The following is a 16,023-nucleotide window of genomic DNA, read 5'->3' on the forward strand; positions in this document are numbered from 1 at the left end:
TAAGTAATTATGAGATAATTTCAGTGTTGTGTGGGGAAAACTATGTGATGGAGAGAGGTTCCCAGTCAGAAAGACTCTGCTGCCCTTCACTGCTTCAGTCATTTAATTCTCTGTTGCTTCTTGTAGTAAGCGTGTACAGTTGTGACATTTGGTCTACTTGATCAATTTCATAAACAAAGCCAAAGCTTAAATGATCCCATTTTCCATTATGCCTAACCTAAGTACACCACAAATAATTATCTTCAGAATTTTACCCAAGGACTCCGGGCTTTGTTTTCTCACAATTAATTACAAGCCTTCAGTGTCCTTTCATTTATAAATATAACCATATATTCAGCTTTCCAGGTAAGTCTAATTTAACAGTGACCATGAACATGCTTGAACTCAGTTTATTTTAGCAATTAATCTTTTGCAATTTCACAATCTCCTCTATTTTCATAATAAAACCGTTCAAATGGGGATAGTAAAACACTTTTTTCTTTCCAAATGAAGAAAGGCAAAATTAGTTTCTGTTTTCTCATTAAAATGTAACAGGAGTCAAAAAATTTATCTATGAGTTCCATTATGTATTAACAATAATAATGATAGCAATGGAAATGACTGATGGTAATTAATGAATAAATTACATTTAAACAGTCTAATGAACATCCCTCTACCTGACCCCTACAATATATGCACAGATCAAGTTAAGAGAATTAACTTGCACTTTTCATTTGAGTTGTTCAGCTTTTCATCTCAAGAATTTCAATTTGATATTTTTCAGGATTTCTATGTCATTATAGAAATGCTCTTGCATATATTGCATTGTCTTTCTTATTTCATTCAGCTTTTCATTTGCTTTCTATTTGAATTCATTCAGGTGTTTATTCATGTTGACTTTAGTTTCTTTGATTATCTTATTTCATTCTACACTTTCATTTGAGTCAATTCTGAGAATTTACTGTATTTTCCAGGGATCATTGTGCCTGCTTTTTTCATACTTCTTGTGTTTCTCTAGTGGAATTTGTACATCTTAAGCCCAGTGTTTGGCTGGAAATTTTAATCTTCAGTAGCCATTTGGTTCAAGTATTCTAAATCACCTGTCATGTATTTGTATTGTCACTGTTGATTCACGGCTTGTCACATGAGATCTGAGGGGAATCCAGAGCTGTGGTCGGTTCTCAGAGCTTCAGAGTCAGTGCTGGATTTGATCTTATGGATATAGGGAGGTCTAATTTGCATATCCTTCTACTGTACATCCAGCTCTTCCTTTGATTTCAAAGAGAATGCAGTTCCCAAAGCTGATGTGGATGTGTTAGGAAAAATTGAAGTCATGGTAACATTTAGGAAATGCGTGTTCGTGTGATTATCACTGAATCTTCATTATTTTATCTACATGTTCATGTGCATATAGACAGGAATGCATAAATCATATATTTCATTTATGTCTTATATTTGTGGACATAAACCTAGAGTCAGAAGCAGAGCAGGACTATGTGATAAGGTAAGAGATGTATATGATAAAAATAAACACAGGTGTTTGGACATGTAGTCCTTCCCACAGTTCTCAACTGTCCTTGCACCAAATCCAAGGCAAAGCTGGACAAATCTCTTCCTCTGAGGAGAACATGACATGATTTTCGTGCATCCTGTGCTTCCCTAAATAGAGAGCAGCAATGAAGATTCAAGCATGTACACAAGAGTCTCTAACATTTCTTGTATTATTATCTCTTACTTCTTATTTGCCAAAGTATACTGTTTATTTGTAATACCTTTAATGAAATATGAATCACATACATTCTAACACATGTAAATATGTACAACATGACAAATACTTACAAAACTATCACCATTATCATGACAGTGAGCAAATCAATTACCCCCAATATTTCTTCTTATTTTTATGTTCTTGGTTCTATCTGCAATTCTCTTACAATGTTGTTGTAGGTATTTATTATTATATTACAATACTGACTTACAATGTCTTCTGTAGTTATTAGATCATGCCATATTCTGTTTGGATAAAATACAACTATAATGACAAAATGTAGGTGTGACTTATCAAGAAATGTGCTAGTACAATGCTGAAATTCTGTGAGACATTGCTTCTGTGTGTTTCATTTGTGCCTGTCACTTATGCAAATATTTTTCATACTTTATTTCATTTTCAGTTGAGGGTTAATATTTTGTGTGTTTATAATATAGAGCACCCATGGATCCAAGTTTCAGTGAAACATTAAAATCATCTAAATGCAATCATAATAAAGCAGATGGCAGGTTGAGCTTGGCTCTTGAAGCCTCTGTAAATCTGGTGCTGTTTTCATACATCATGACATGACTAATTTTGCTATGATCAGTTTTTCAGGGCTCATAGCATAATCTACTTACACAGCACTTTGTAAGGAATGCAAATAAAGTTTTAATTGCAATTACAATGAGGCATAGAAAATATCCATCATCATTCATCTTGTGAATTAGAAACTGTGCAACCTTTTACTAAGACTTCCTCATCAACCTACCAACACCCATTTAACCTCCATTGTACTTGAGTATTCCTGGAGATCCATTGCTTTAGATTCCACAGGTATTATCTTATGTATTTGTCTTTTAATGGCTCGCTTACTTCACTTAACACAATGTTAATCTAAATATGTCATGAGCCATAACACTGTATGATATTAACATGCAAGTGCTCTGACACCCAGAGCTAGTGAACCATAACAACATGGACATTGCCTGCTGCTATAAGCTATGGTTTGCTGGTCTGGTCACTTAATGCATGGCCTTAGACAGTTAAGTCTCAAAGCAATATCCTTTGATCTGGGTACCTAGAACTATGAATTCCACCCTCAGGAGCATGGAGCAACCGCCTGTAGTTCTCAATACCTTGGTCTGAAATACGCTTGGTTTTTCAGTGCTGCACATAGTCCCTTGAAGTCAAGAGCATGACACAACAATACTGAGGAAGCTACACATTGCCTATTCACAATTTCTGTCAGTTGAAACACCAGTCTTAATTAGATTAAGCCCCTGAATCATTCTCCCTCCTCCTTGTTCTGCTGTCTTCATTTTCAGTGGTTCAATGTTTGATTTCGTACAAGTATGCAAATTATATTGACCATATTCTCCCTGCTTCACCCTCACCCTTCTCACTGGTACCCACCACTCAACAAGGCTCCTTTTAACTTCATGTCCTTCATTTTTTAAAGTGTATATTAACTTTTCAAGGGACTTTATCCATGGTATTTCTCACATGCACACATTGTATTTTAATCAGATTAACTACCTCTACTATTCTTTAATCTTTCTCTAACCCTATACCCCATGTTATTCAACAGCTTTCATTACATTTTATTATGATATCATCATACACAGGGGTGATATAATTTGATATTTTCTATTCTCTATCATTCTCTTGCCTTCTCCCACTTCCTCCTAGTCCCAGCAAATAGTCCCACTGTTACAATTATTCTATATATAAATATACTATACATATCTATACATCTATATATGTATAGACACATAATCATGTTTGTATTGATGTACACAATGCAGACATTTGAATTCTGGGTCTAACTTTCACACATGAGAAAACATGGGAACATTTTTATTCTGAATCTGGTTCATTTCACTTAACATGTTGATTTCTAGTTCCACCTGTGCTGAGATGCAACACCACACACACAACCAATGCAGAAAAACAAACACTGACTTAACCTCTAGTACTTAGAACCAAAATAAACCAGAAAATTTTGAAAGTTCATTATCTCAGGTATTGTAGCTAGAAATGGTAGCTGAACAGTGAGTAAACTCTCATTTTATTAATTAATTATCATTTTTGTGCTTCTTTATCCAAGTTTACTAAGATATAATTAACATTAAATTTTACTATGAAGAACATAATGTATAAAATTAATTTCATGACACATTAATTGTACCATGTAGAAATCATGTTTTGAAATTTGTATGCATTATTGAAATGATCAAGACAATCTAGTCAATGTATCTATCACCACACAGTCTTATTTTTTATGATGGGAACATTTACCATTGTCAACATTCTCTGCCATATGCCTCCAGAATTTGTTCATACTGTCAAGTTGAAGCATTGTACACTTTGACCTATGTTTCCTCATTTTCCCATTCCAATCCATGTTAATCAGTATTCCATTTCTTCTATGAATTCAGTCTTTCATATTCCACAATTGAGACCACAGTCCTCACCTCACTGTTTCTGTCTTACATCACTTATAATGTCACCAGGTTTTTCTTACTATTTTCTTTGTTATTATTGTTGTGGGATGGTGGATTGTGACATTTATAAAAGTTCTTACATGATGTTATAGTTGAATTCATGCCCTCCGTAATTCTCCATTATCCCCTCTCCACTATTTACAGGAATAGTTTCAATGGTGTCATTTGTTTATTTTAATACATGTGTACACCCATATTCACCATCCTACATCCTCTCCCCACATTCTTCCCTTTCCACTGGTACCAATATCTTTGAAGGGATCTTGACTAAGAGTCATTTTTAATGAGATGTCGGTCTAAGATCACATTCTAAGTTTTAGGCTTCCAACTTATATGAGCATCCAATTCACTCATGGACTGAAGCTTTATGGGTGACAGATTACACAGGAAATCCCTCAAGATTCATATGTGTACCATTTCTCTCAGATTCTCCTTGAATGGGAGGCGTCCATTCAGTATTGTCAATTCATAAAAGTATTAGTGCATCTTGGATTATAGAAATTCTTCTCCATTAAAAGAAAAAATGATGTCTGCTTTTCTGTAATTTCTTATGGTTTTTGATTTGCTGATATTTATCCTAACCCATCTCCAGATGTTCAATCAAGGCAAAAATCATAGTGATTTATGTTCTCCTATTGTGTGGATGTAAGACTGTGCACTTTTATTTTTAAAAAACTCAGTTGTTCAATTCGTACAACTCACAAGGGACCTGTGATGAATAGTTAGACAAATAACAGGAAGACAGTGCTGGGAGGCCCTGGGGTGAGAGGACACCCTAGAGGCTGGCAGGGAAAGATATATCTTCCACACTGTCTTGATGCACATAGGAGGGAGGATAGCTGAGGCCCAGCTTGGGATCTTGTGCAAGAGGATGAGGTTGTTTCATTATGGTCACTGAGCATGGCAACAGGTGGCTGTGTCTGCAGGATCCATGCTGGTCATTCAGAGGAACATGTGCTTGCTGTAGGTGTGTTGTAGGTTGGGCCATAGCCATCATCACCACCCCAATCAATGTGTGCCTGCCTGCCTCACCTGGGCCTTCCCATGGGGCTGAGGGACCCAGTTAACAATCATACCAGAAGTGTTTGGAGAGATGCCAAAGAAGGACCAGGTCAGCCTGAGGGTCTGGGAGGGTGACACCACTCTATGCCAGACTGTTTCAAGATGACCTAGAACAGGTCTGCTGTGCAGAAACACAAGAAGAAGGTGAAGCACATTCAGATGAGGACTGAAGACTTTCACCATGAGGGAGCCATACAAAGCACAAAAAGGCAGGTAGAGTCAGCAGCAGGATTGTGGTATACAGGCTCTTCATGGTGGCACAGCAGTCATTACTCAGGCTCTGTACTGGGATTTTCAATCCAAGAGTAGGTGGAGCTGGGATAAGGAGAATAGCATTCATCACTCCTACATCCTGACCCCCCACGGGTTGACTCAGGTCTCAGGATTCAGGAGTAATTCAGCTCAGTAATGAACAGCACAGATGCCCTCATTGGATGCTTCCATTTCTCCTACCCTTGCACATTTTCTGCCCACTCAGAACCAGAGTTCTCTATTGACAAATTCATCTGAAGTGTTCTGTAGTTTGTAGACAGTGAATCTGAGTGGCACTCCTAACTGCTCACAGGATAATCTCCTTGGGTGAGTCCATTGCCAAAGGGGTGTTCTCCTAGAGGAAAAAAAGGAAATACTGAGTTGTTTCCTACTGTCTTCATGATCCTCAGGATTATGAGTCTGGAAGCCAGCAGGAAGCTGGGTCTGAGTGTCCTGCTTTTTTATGATAGACAGAGAAAGGAATTCATGATTTTAATGGTACAAGGACAGAAGAAGAATCATTTTTATTTGCTTATAAAGAGGTGAATGTGCATCAGGGTCTGGTAACATCTGCATTCTACAGGAGCAGGTAACAGTAACCACACTGGTCCCTGTACCATCATCCAGAGGGGACAAAGGACAGCACCTATGACTTTCTGCTGCTCAGCTCATTGCAGGAGACAGACTTGGGCAGCAGGGTAGACAAAGAACAGATAGCTGACAGGAAAGACCTGTAGACTTCCTCAATACAGGTTTCCTCATTATTACATAAGACAATATATAAATTTGACAGTTCTACAGCAATACAGAATGTGCATGCTGGCTATTCTGAACTCCCTAAATTGTGGAAGTTATTCAATCTGAAATAAAACAGTGACATATGCTGCCACCTTCCTTGCCTAGCCTATGTTTTGACATTCAAAAGAATAAATGCTCTGTGTCAAGTAGTGATAATCATAATATAACCTATGTCAACTTGTACCTCATTCTGTAGATTAATATAAATTCTACTAAGGAAAGCTTGTAAAGCATGAAACGTCTCTTCTGAGTGTGTACTTTCTTCTGTGACAAAACTCCCCTATCTCTTATTTTGTCTTCTCTCTGAATTCTCTTTTTGCCAGTTACAAGAACCTGGAGACAGTGGGTAGTGTCCTTCCCTTTCTGTGTCTGAGACAACCCAGCTTTCCTCATTGGTACCAATTTCATTTTCAGAACTCCAAAATCACAAGAGTGTTAGGCAGAACAGACAAGTGAGTTGACATCACATTGAATAGCTTCTTCTGTTCTTCTGTGGTTACTGGTGTTTTTGTTTGTTTTGCTTTCCTTCAGGACCACCCTGGCTGAGAAGAGAGAAGAAAATATCATAGTGATGAATTGTTAAAGAAAGGAGAACTGCAAACCAACAAAGACATCCTGCCCTTTCCTTAATTGTTCCTAACTTAATGTAGTGACCTTAAAGAGTGTTAATTTGGTAATGATATTTGACTTCAAAAGGATTTTCATCATTTGGAAGTTATCTGTTATGAACAGTCCAGTGGTTTTCCACTAGGAACTGAGAAAGTTAATTTAATTTTAAATTTTTGCACTAAAAACTGAATTGAAAAAATATGAAAGCATTAAAGACCATTTTCTTAAAGGCATAAACTTTCTTTTTCTTGAAATGTTTAGAAAAATGGTGTTTGCCTTACAAACAATCCCCAGGAGGACATGAAATCAAAGCGGTGCAGGTGGGAGAGGTGGGAGAGGGAGGTGTAGGGGTGCAGAGGACAGATTTAAACAAACTGAATACAAAATAGAAGTGGCAAGATTTTAATTGTCATTTTCTGATAGTTTTGTCTCTCCCCTAGAAGTGAAAAAATGCACAATTTAATACTGAAGATCAAAACCTTTTAAATTAAAATGAGAATAAAGCAATTATTTTAAAATGATGATTTATGGAGACATTTTGCTTTCCATCTTGATAGGCTGATCCACAATTTAAAATGAAGGAAAAAGGGATGAGAATTAATAAGATAATTTTGATAATTTTGGGTACTTGTCATATTAGTCACGGCTGTGAAATGTTCATATTACTAGAGTAAAACAGACCAATGAATCATGATAGAGAATGTAGAAGTGTACATAAACACAGCAGTCCTAAAGTTTTCGGGTTTTTGGGGCAAGCATGAAATGGGGACCCACATGTGGTGGTACAGGAAAAGCAAACCTCTGACATCCACTCATGAGGCTTAATTCAACCATGCAATCATCTCATTCTGAAAAGTGTTCTGCCCACTCAGATTTGCACAACAGGGCTTTGGCCTAGGTATCCAAGCTCTCTGTACATACTCCTTAAAATAATGTTCACTAGACCAGACTCATGCTCTTAAATACACCTAATGCAATTTTAAGTCATGAAATAGTAATTAGGAATAATCACTAAGATTATCAGAAAATTTATAAAGATCAACAATTTCAAAGACTAAGGATAAATGGAAATTACTATTAATTTTGGTGGGAGTGGATATTGGGGTAAACATTTTTGTGAACTACTTGGCAAAAGATAGTAAATTGAAAGATGAGCACAAAGCACTAGAATCTACTTTACAGAAACTCACAGGTTGTGGAAAAGTTCATGGATAAGAGTTTCATTGCATTATTGTTTGCAATAAGGAAACATTGGAAATGAAGTCAATGGATAGCAATGGGTGCCATTGTTTTGAATGTACATAATAAAAAGAATGGAAGCATAATCCTCAATGCATTAGTGTTGGAAAAAAAACCTAATGACAGAAATGCAGTTCACCAGTTCATGAGTGGTTCCTAATAAAAAGCCAACTTTCATCTGTTTACCTGCAAATGACATTTTATTCTTTATGACTGTATATTTTGTATGTATACCACATTATTCTTTATCCATTATCAGTTGGTAAACACATTGGCTAATTCCCCATTTTGGTTATTGTGAGTAGTACTTTTATAAACATGGGTATTCTGGTATCTCTATTGCATGCTGACTTAGATTCCTTTATTCACATTGGTGCAAGATCATATGCTAATACTTGCTTTAGCTTCTTCAGCAACCTCAATACTGATTTTTAAAGTGGCTTTACCAATTTACAATTATGCCAAAAGTATAATAGGTTACCTTTCTCCCCAACATCCTTACCAAGTTATCTTAACATGAACTAGTATGAAAATGCCAATAGCATATTTCATAGAAATAAGATTATAGTTCATTTACTACTTGTTCGTGGAACCAGAAAAGATTCTGAACAACAAAAGCAACTGACAAAAAACAAAAAAGCTGGAGGCAGACTATTTGCCAGATTTGAAAATGTATTTCAAAGTTATAGTAATCAAACTGGCAAAAAAAAAAAAAAACCACACACCGACCAATGAAACAGAATAGAAAGCCAGGATCAAATGTTTAATATGCCAAAGAAAAAAAGAATAGAGGTCAAGAATAAATCCTCATATCTAGGTGCAAGAGTTCACTGACAAATTGATTAAAGACTTAAACATAAGATCAGAAATTATAAAAAGAAAAAGAGCAGAGATTTCTTGACAAAAACTCCAACAGACAAGCAATGAAAGCATTATATATGCAAATGTGATTGCATCGAGTAATCAAAGAAAACCTTTTGTCCAATAAAGGAAACAATAGAGTGAAGAGATAACCCAGACTGGAAGAAATCATTTTCAAATCAGGAATTCGCTATGTTTCTAATACCCAAAATATTCAAAGAACTACAATTCTTCAATAGAAAGGAATCAATACTCCTGTTTATAAATGGGCAAATTATTTGAACAGACATCTCTCAAAAGACAAATGGCCAATATATAGATGAAAAACACTGAATATCTGTAAGCAGAGACAAAGAAATCAAAACCACAATGAAGTACCCCCTCACACCAATTAGAATGACTGTAATCAAAAGATGAGCAATGACTAAAGTTTTTAAATCCCTGACTGCATTGTTCAATGAACACTGAATCATGTGCCACATATACATATATATATATGTATATATGAACTTTGTTGTATTAGCCCTCTTTGCCTGTATAATTATTTTTGTAAATTAGATTGATATTATCTATAATTATAATTAAATATATTACATTTTTGTGTATAATGTGTATCAGTCATTTTTCAACTTCAGGATAGTTTGTTCTACAAGGTGAGTTTTGGAAACACGGAGAGATTATTTTTTGTCAACATTTGAGGGAGTTGTTACTGGCATTTAGAGGATAGATGCCAGGGATGCTGCTAACTAGCATTCAGTGCACAGAACAGACTCCTTGGAAAAAATTCATATGGATTAATATGTCAATGAGGCCACTTTTAGATAACCCTGATCTATACTGAAGGGAGAAGGAAAGTGAAGCATTCAAAAAGTACCTAGGAAGCTAGTTCTTGAAAGTGAGCGGGTGCATGACAGAAATCACAATCTCACAAAATAAGAGGTTTCAGTGCATGTTAAAGATTTTACATTGTATTTAATTAATTTTCTTCTTTCCTTTGGTAACAGTTATTGCTGGTGCTCCTGTCTAATTCACTGTCCTTTAAGAGACTCAAAATAGGGCCAGTCCTGGATGAGGGTACTTGTCTATGTGCTGATTAGAAAGGAAATCATACCTAGAATACAGAAGAGGGAGGACATGTTTCAACAATTTAGATCAAAAAAGGGTTAAAAATCATCAAGATGATTACAAAAGGTCCTTTTCTTTCATATAGTTTCCATGTATGCAAAAATACAACTTTTGAACAATAAAAAAATTTTATGAATTATTTCAAAGTACTTCTGAAAATGTGAATACATGGATTTGGATTATACTAGTTGTGTTAATTATTTATGCAAAATATTTTGACATTTTATGTACAGGATAGCTAGGGTTTTAAGAGTTAATAACTGGACCAAATACATGTAATTACAACATTCAAACCCTGGTGTTTCTTACTCCAGAGCTGTGCACTTAACACTGTCTTTGGATTTTGTAATTTTAAAGTACACAAGAGTACTCTGACAAATAACCTAAATGTAATATAATGTTAGAAAATAATGTACAAGAATCCTCCTAATATATTCACCTTCCCTTCCATCCATAGATTTCATGACTCTAATGAAGCATTCCAAACAAAACCTTGTTCATTTAGAAATGAACACATGTTCCATGACTTTTTGAAATAAAAGGTGTGTAAACCCTTATATTTATACATGAAATGCAGAAGTGGGATAAATGACCTTCTACATAAGACCATTGTCAATTTTCATTAACTTTTCCCTTAGAGTGAGAGGATTATTTATTACAGTTGTGAATTTTCATGAAGAACTGGAGCTTATCACAAAGTGTTGTTTTAAATGATGCTCTGCATGGTGGGTTGAATCAGCCCACGAGTAATTGTAACCAATGAATGAAAGAGAATAGCTAATCTTCCAACTCTTTTGAGAAATCTTGCACATACTCTTATAGGAATTCAGAAAAATAATTGAGAGAGAATACTATTAAATCATCATTTTTTTCCTAATAGAATATAAATCAAGATTAGATAATATCCACAAATATTTTTTGGAAAATATCTTCATATACAAACTGACATTTCTTCATGGAGAACACTTTAAAATGATGCTGGCAGTATCTACTGTGATAATTCAGATACTGTCACTTTGCCTTTTAGGAGGCACTTAATTAGACTCATAAAATGAGTGATATGAAAATTCCTTGAGAACATGTGATTATGGTATGATACATCTTTCAATTTCACACACTGATATTCTGAGTGTTTTAAAAAGGTACTCCATCATTCGTTGAGGTAACAGGAATGAAAAACAGATAAGATTGTGAAGAATAAAGTAGGGATAGAAAAAGGAGGCTAAGTATCACTCCTGCATGTGCCACTGTCATCTGCTTTTTTTAGTTCACTAAAGTTTCAAGTATACCAGGAGCTATTGCTGTACTGTACCTCTAAGAGCTAATTTGTCAACAGCACTATACTTTTGAAACTTTCCAAGTGTGCCTCTTCATGCTTTTCTCTGTAATTAAAAATGTGGATGCTTTTGCCACATCAACACAGACACGTTAGAGATGTTGAGTACAGGCCTGGCCAGTGTATGAGGCTAGAAACACTTGGAGAAGTCGACTGGACTTGAAATCATATGAGAACTCTGCTCAGTGAAAGCAATTGCGGGTGTTATAATTTTTGATGAGTCATTAAGTAAAGTAAAGCTGATCACTCAAGAAAATTCCTGCAAAACCTCAAGTTTTCTACAATTTCCTTAAGTTTTACTTTAGATATAGACAAACTAAAAGGTCATGTTAAATGTTATTCAGGGTTAAGATGTAAGAGATGAGTGATTTAAAGTGATGAGGCACACTTTTGCAAGTGTCTTTTTAATTATGCTCAGCCAGGTTACAATTTCTTTTTATCTACTTTGTCTTAAGCACATTATTTCAATATAACTGTATATTCACATGCACTTTGTAAGAAATAATATAAGAGAAACCTGTAAGTTTCACCCAGTTTCCTTCAATAGGATTATCTTGCAAAACTGTAACTGAATATTGCAGCCAATACATATCGGCAGTAACACTATGAGATTGGCTTTATTCTCCTGCTTGTCATGATTTAAAGATTCTTCAAGTTTTGTGTAAAACACAAGTTCTCTGTTTCCAAATGCTGTATGTTATTCCATGTTATATGTGTATCACAATTTGTGTAAGTACTGATAAGTTTTTTTTAATTTCCTTCATTGTTGTGATGTGGGGGTACACTGTGGCATTTACACAGATTCTTACAATGTATCAAATATATCAAACATGAATTCACCTCCTCCACTAATCTCCTTCACCTGCCCCTCCTGATACCTGAAGGAGTCTCAGTAGGTATCATTTCTTCATTTAGTTACAAGTGTACAACATTTTGCATCATATTCACCCTACAAGCCCCTCTCACTAATGACAGCCATCCTCTCTGGGCAGTACTTGTTCCACTCTCCTGTTCTCCAATTTTGTAGGAGAAAAAGAGAAAAGATTACAGGAAGAACATGACATTTTACCTTGAAAAAATGTAGTTACACAGGGAGTTTGCATGTGACACTTTCATGTATGTATTTGTTATAACCCAAATAGTTTCATCTCTTCTAATTTTCTTCATTCTACCTTACTTCCTTTCTTATGGTTGTGACAAGTTTAGGCAATTCAGATTGCTTCAGGATTTTGACTTTTACTAATAAGCTACCATAAACATTAGAGTCTCACACTTTCCCTGGCAAGCTTCAGACAGCTCTTTTCCTACCTCCATTTCCCAAGTAACTAGATTTATAAGCAAGAAGCAATACACCTGGCTCCTCTGAGATAGATTTTGTGTAAATATACATTTTCTTTTTCAGGTTGTAATTTCTAGGTCATATGGTAGTTTCACTTTAGATACCACCACTGTGTCTCTCAGATAGGCTTTTGACTTTTATATCACCAACAGTACTGCCTGAGTGGTGAATTACTCCTCATCCTCACTGGCACTTAGTGCTCTTATTGTTCTTTCTTTTATTATTCTGAGAAGTGTGGAGTTATATCTCATTATTATTCTAATTTGTAGTTACTTAGTGATTGATGATGTTGAACATGTGTTCACTGGTTTATTTGCCATCTGTATTTCCTCCTCTGTGATATGTCTTTTCATATTTTTGCCCAGTTTTTAATTGGATTGCTTGCTCACTGAGTTTTAAGAGTTCTTTATATATTACAGATATTAATCTTTGTCAAATATTTTGTTTGAGAATAGATTCTATCATTGTGGATCATGTCTTTTTGCTCTCTTAATGAGGTTTTTTCATGAGGAAAGTTTTAACTTTGATGAAATCCAAGTTAATAATTTTTCTTTTGTGTCCCATGCTTTTTGATGTCAAATGTGAGTACTCTTTGTGAAGCTCCTAATCCCATGAATATAGGGGAATTGCTTAAGTACATTGGGATAGGTAAGCATTTTTTGGATAAAACCCAAAAGCACAGGGAATGAAAGAAAAACAGACAAATGGGATTGCATAAAAGTAAAAAGCTTCTGCATTGCAAATTGAATCTCCCACAGAGTGCAGAGAAAACAAACAGAATGGCAGAAAATGCTTGCCAACTATTTATCTGACAAAGTGTTTATATCTAGAATATATAAGGAGCTACAAAATCTCAGTAGCAACAACAGAAACAAACAACAAAACTCAGTTTAAAATAGGCAAGCGTTCTAAGCAGCCATTGTTTCAAAGAAGAAATACACATGACCAACAGGAACATGAAAAATTGCCCAGGATCCCATAAAAACCAGAATGACATATCCGCTCTCATGTGTAAAGATGATTAATATAAAAAGATAGTACAGAAAACAAGGGTCGATTTTGACAAGGAGAAAAGGAAACCCTTGCACACTGTTGTTGAGATGTAAATATGTACATCCATTATGGAAAACATATGATCTGTCAATCCTGTCAATATATATAGTTTCATATATGTATATGAAATTATTATGTTGTGGAGACATTTGCACTCTAGTGTTCATTGCAGCACTATTTATATTAGTCAAGAAATGAAAACAAACCAATTGTCCATAAATACAGAAAGAAAACATGGCACATATACACAATAGAATTGTGTCCAGAAGAATCATTATCTTTTGAAGAACTCACAAAAATGTTTCAGTTTAGAGAAGATGATTGTTTTTAATAATAAAGTTGCAGTATATATCAGTCAAAGTTCATTTTTAAGAGGTGCAGTGTAAAGTTTATGAGATATCATTCGTTGTTACTGAACAAGCTACACAAAGAACAATAGATGTCCTAATGAGTTACATCTTTGCATATTTTCTTGACAATGATGTATAGATTGTCCAAAAGCTTGTTTTAATAGTTATGGAGCTCTAAAAGACAAATTGAGAAACAAACATACCCTGGATATAATGCTATATTTTCATTTCCACATCCCAACAAAATGTGGAGGTGTATGAGTTAAATGTGTAGAGACAGTAGCAAATAATGTGTCGTCTGAAGACTTCAGAATATCTGCTGCCTACCAGAAAGGTTTTAATCAGAAATTTTATTAGGATTTCCAATTTAAAGTTAAAATGTGATTCAGGATTGGACACTGAAGATATGTTATGTCTTTAGGCCAGAAAAAAAGGGAAAGAAAATAATTTAAAATTGTTCCTTAGCAGTATTTGTCCTGTTCATCCTGTTCTGAGCCCTTCTGTTCCATAAATATTTTTAGATCAGCTTGGTGCATATGCGTCTACCTCAAAAATCACTTGGCATGTTGATTGAAATGACTTATAATTGACATCTTAGAATATGGAATTTCTTTACCTTGAATGTGACAGCTTTCATTGATATTTTATTGAATTTATTAATAGGAATGATAGTACATTTTTTAAAAGGCATTTTCTATTATTTTTCTGTTGTATAGGAATGCAATCATTTATTACATATTAATTTTGTATACAGATAGTTAATTGAAATAATAATTTGGATGTTCTCTGTGGCAAAGCACTTCCCATGTAAGATATGATGTTTCCTATCTCCATTCTAATTTTCATGCCAATTATTTATTTCAATTGATTTGGCGCATTAGTAGTTAATGGAGGTGGTGTTACCTGGCATTTTGTTTGTTTTATTTTTCATCAAAAAAGAAAGTTTTAACCAAACTCTAGCACTAAATATGAATGCTATTTTACTCTATATTCTATTCAGAATGGGTAATTATACAATCAAACTTGATCTTTTTAGAGTAATACCAGAGTTTTATCTCAGGACCTTGAGTTTGCTTGCATGAAGACCTTTTTGTATTAATTTGGTTTTGGATAGAGTTTTGCACTTTTAACCTTGCTGGTCTCAGACCCCAATACCCTGCTTCTGTCTCTCAAGTAGCTATCATTATAGATATGATCCACCATGTTCAGCTTGTTTTTTGAGACAGGTTTCACTAGCTTTTCACTGGGGCTGGCCTCAGATTATAAATCTCCTGTTTGCACCTCATGAGTAGCTAGGATTATAAATGTGTGTCACTATGCCCAAAACTTCAAATTTATTTTCTATTTTATTACCTGATAATCTTTTATTTTATTGTTGTTCATCCCTGGAAGATTCCTTTTGCTATGTATGTGACATATAATTTTTTTTCAAAAATGGATTTTGAAATATATCAATTTTTTTTTCTAATTGAACTTAACATATGATTTTCATTTCCAATGTGTTAATATGTAGAATCTCATTAAGCTATTTTTCAATATTAAACGTTAAATTAATTGAATAATATGCATTACATTTATGTTATATTTATAGATTTGTTTTGGTAAGTGTTCTTTTTTATTGTTGTGCTGGCTGGAGGTAGATTGTGGAATTTACAGAAGATCTTATAATGTATCAAATATATAATACTTGAGTTCACCTCCTCCACTATTCTAATTTAACCCCCCATTAATGGAATAGTTTAAACAGGTATCATTTTTTCCTTTGT

This window comes from Castor canadensis, chromosome 2, assembly GCF_047511655.1.
Source record: "Castor canadensis chromosome 2, mCasCan1.hap1v2, whole genome shotgun sequence".
Classification (NCBI taxonomy): Eukaryota; Metazoa; Chordata; class Mammalia; order Rodentia; family Castoridae; genus Castor; species Castor canadensis.